Source organism: Ascaphus truei, unplaced genomic scaffold, assembly GCF_040206685.1.
Source record: "Ascaphus truei isolate aAscTru1 unplaced genomic scaffold, aAscTru1.hap1 HAP1_SCAFFOLD_2499, whole genome shotgun sequence".
Classification (NCBI taxonomy): Eukaryota; Metazoa; Chordata; class Amphibia; order Anura; family Ascaphidae; genus Ascaphus; species Ascaphus truei.
This window is the reverse complement of record NW_027455429.1, coordinates 30,819-34,473: the sequence shown is the minus strand read 5'-3', so window position 1 is coordinate 34,473 and position 3,655 is coordinate 30,819.

Genomic DNA, 3,655 nt, shown 5'->3' with positions numbered 1-3,655 from the left:
TTTCCCCTCCACCTCTCTTTTATTATTTGGTTGGTATTTACCGAATTTTAAGACCTGCTAAGGAACAGATGATTGTTATTATGTCGTGATATGTAAAACCATAGAATCAAAGAGGGTGTACTTTCTTTTTCACACCCCAGTGTGAAACAAAACAAAACAGTGAAACAAAACAAAACAGAGATACCGGCACCTTTCAGCTATGTCCTTGTGGAGAAACAACTTGCCTGCACCAGCTGGTCTGAGACACAGAAAACCACATTGGATTTTCCGGCTGTCATTGCCACGGTTGAGAGAGGATATTCTCTATTAACATATCCAATGCGCATATGCTACCTGCGTCTCAGAGAAAAGGAAAAGAGATATCCACTCTGGGAGAAAAAAAATCAACAACAACCCCGAAGAAAACGAGATTCAGGGGAGTCAGAGGAGGAGCAAAGAAGCAAGGACAGAAGAAAATGAAGATGATGACACTGCAGGCTGTGTGAGGCTGAGAAAAAACGCTGGATCCTTTTCCCCCGATGTCTCACTGACCAGAAGCAAGGAACTGGAGGTGTTGGTTCCCGGAGGGATTTCCTGTGCGGGGTACCCGACCGAAGGGACGTCATTTCTGGTTGCTCGGACCATGCGGAAAGCAGACAGGAGAGGACTCCATTGCTGATATCGGACGGCAGTACTGGCTTATGAGAGCCTATCTCATACCTGCTTTTAAACTCTGTACCTTTGTGAGTGGGCATTTGACTGTTTTTATTGTTCTATAAACTATTTGTTATACTTTAATGCACTAGGTGTGCGCCTGTTTCTTTTCTTTTCTTGTTTCATATATATATATATATATATATATATATATATATATATATATATATATATATATATATTTACATTTAAATAAAAGACCAGAATGGTTTAATTATCTGCACCAAACGAAATATATGCAAAAATAGAGGGTGTTCTATGACCCATAACACACGGGCTCGACGTTTCGATCTACAAAGGGACCATCTTCAGGGGTAACCTCACCAAGTTAAAATCACACTTTAAATACACATGTTTGACACCAAAGGAGTCGTACAGAGGGTGGGTGGTGGAGGGTGTTACCTAGCAACATGTATGCATGCAAATTAGCATAGGTAGAACAAGACAAGTAACAATGAAATAGACAGACTTATAAAATTTGGCACCCATAGCAACCATTGGAACAAAAGACAAATTATCACTGGATTAAGGTCTTAAAGGGATTCATACAATATATATATATATCTGTCATTATCACATATTAGAGTGTCTACTTTTATCAATAATTAACAAGCATTCTGTGCTCACCATAGTAGTAACCCTTCTTTACATAGGATAGTGTAATACATAGTTACATAGTAGATGAGGTTGAAAAAAGACGTACGTCCATCAAGTTCAACCTATGCTAAATTTACACAATGGTTACTTTATCCTATATCTATACTTACTTACTGATCCAGAGGAAGGCAAACAAAAAAAAAACAGATTCAGGTCGGTTCCGGACCTGGGTACGTCCCAGAATCATAGCCCGGTTTGAGGGGTATGAACTCCTAAACGCTGGTCGTCAAAGACTCAGCTGGAGTAGGATCTCGAGCACCATGACGCAGGCATAGCTTCAACTGTTGATGCAGGGACCAACATTCCGGCCAGGTCCAGGAGGTTCTTCCAGGCCTGGAGGAAGTGGAGGCAGAGAAGGAGGAGGAAGGGAAGAAGAGGCCCCAGAAGGTGAGCAGGAGCCCAGGAGTGCAGCCGTAGTAGCCCAAATTGCTACCGGCCTCCCTACCACAGATCTTAATTCACTCCTTGCCATTTGGGGATAGGGGATCATCTTTGAGCAGAGGTTGCAGTTTATTGCAGCCTCTCAAGGCATGCAGCCCCAAAGACTCTGGCGGGACCCTGACCAACCTCCACCACCAAGGGTATCACACTACAGCTTCAGCAAGTTTCAAGGTATTTGAGGATCAATGTCGCCAGTTCTGTGTGCCAGAACAGGACTGGATTTTGCATTTGTCCCCGCTGTTGACAGGGAAAGCCCTGAAGTTCCTTTATGGGATCCCGACAGCGGTCAGCAATGATTACCATCAAGTAAAGGCTCTTTTACTGCACCAGTTTGCCCTCACTCCAGAAGAATACCGGTGAATGTTCTGGTCCGGTGAGAAGATCGCCCGGAACACTCACATGACGTTTGCGGCCCAGCTCCCTCAGCATGGCACCCAGTGGGTGGAAGGATGCAAAGCCACCAAGTATCACAGTTTGCTGGATTTAAAGTTCAAAGAACAGTTTTTACAGCAGTGCCAGCCTGAGGTGAGAAATGGGGTGGTGGATCGCAAGCCCGTCACTTGCCGGGATGCAGCCAGCCTGGCTGATGAATATATAAACAGCAGCGGGCTGTCCGGCAAGAAGGTGCCTGCCTAGAATGGAGCCACCCTGGCTTGGGCACCCAAGGGAGCTGAGTTCATTACCAGCATTCCACACTGGAAGCCCAAAGCATCTGCAGAGGCGAGTTCACCCAAGCCTGCAGAATTCCGGCATGAGCAGCTGTGCTACCAGTGCAATCGAACTGGGCACATCATGCTAGATTGTACAGAGTGGCACCGTTCCAGCAATCCCCCTCAGGAGCAACATACACCAGCTGTGAGGCCAGTCACCACGTGGAACTTGCACACACAGAGGAGCAGCGGGAATCCGTCCAGCAAGTACAGCAGCGGACCCAGACAGAGATTTCTACCCCCTCAGCAAGTGGCACAGCAGAGGCAGCAGATGGGCATCAGATTGCAACTGTCAGGTTGCAATCCAAAATGTGAGGAGAAAGTATTTACAGCCAGTGGCCATCAGAGCTTGCCAGGCAACCGGCCTGATCAACTCCGGTGCCACTGTTACACTGGTGAGACCTGATATGGTCAATCCATAGGATCTGCTCCCGGGAACAGGGAGGCAGGTCACCATGCCTGATGGGGGACCTCGGTCAATCCAGGTCGCTCGGGTGTTCCTTGAGTGGGGTGCCGGTCGAGGTATGAGAGATGCAGATGTTTTGCCTGGGTTGGATACTGAAGTGCTACTCAGTAATGACCTGGGGCAACTCATCTGCTCTTTTGTGGAGGATGCGGCTCTGGTGGCAGCCATCACCAGAAGCCAAAGCAGGGCACTTGCCCAGGAAGGGGAGCCTTTGGTACTCCTGCCCACTGAGGATCTCACCGTTCACCTTCATTTCGGACCAACAGCACCAGAGGTCCCTGCGGAGACCAGGCAGGTAAGCCAGACAGAGTAAATACAATGTACTGACCCTCCTTCCAACTTACCTGTTTCCCCATCCCTTGACTTAGTGACAGAGGGTGAGTGGCCGGAGCTGGGGGCACGGTTCATAGAGGCAGTGCGGTTCGATCCCGACTTAGAGGGCATGAGACTCCGGGCGTCTGAGCCTGCCTCTGAGAGTGGGTCAGACTGGTATCTCTGGCACAGTAATATCTTGTACAGGGAGCAAGCTCCTAATGCTCCAGACAGAGTGTGGACAGGTAGAAGACAGCTAGTGGTACCCAGGGAGTATAGGCAGCAGTTACTGCATGTAGCCCACTCTATTCCACTAGTGGGGCATCAGGAGATCATTCGCACTAGAGCCCGGCTATTGCAGCGTTTCTTCTGGCTT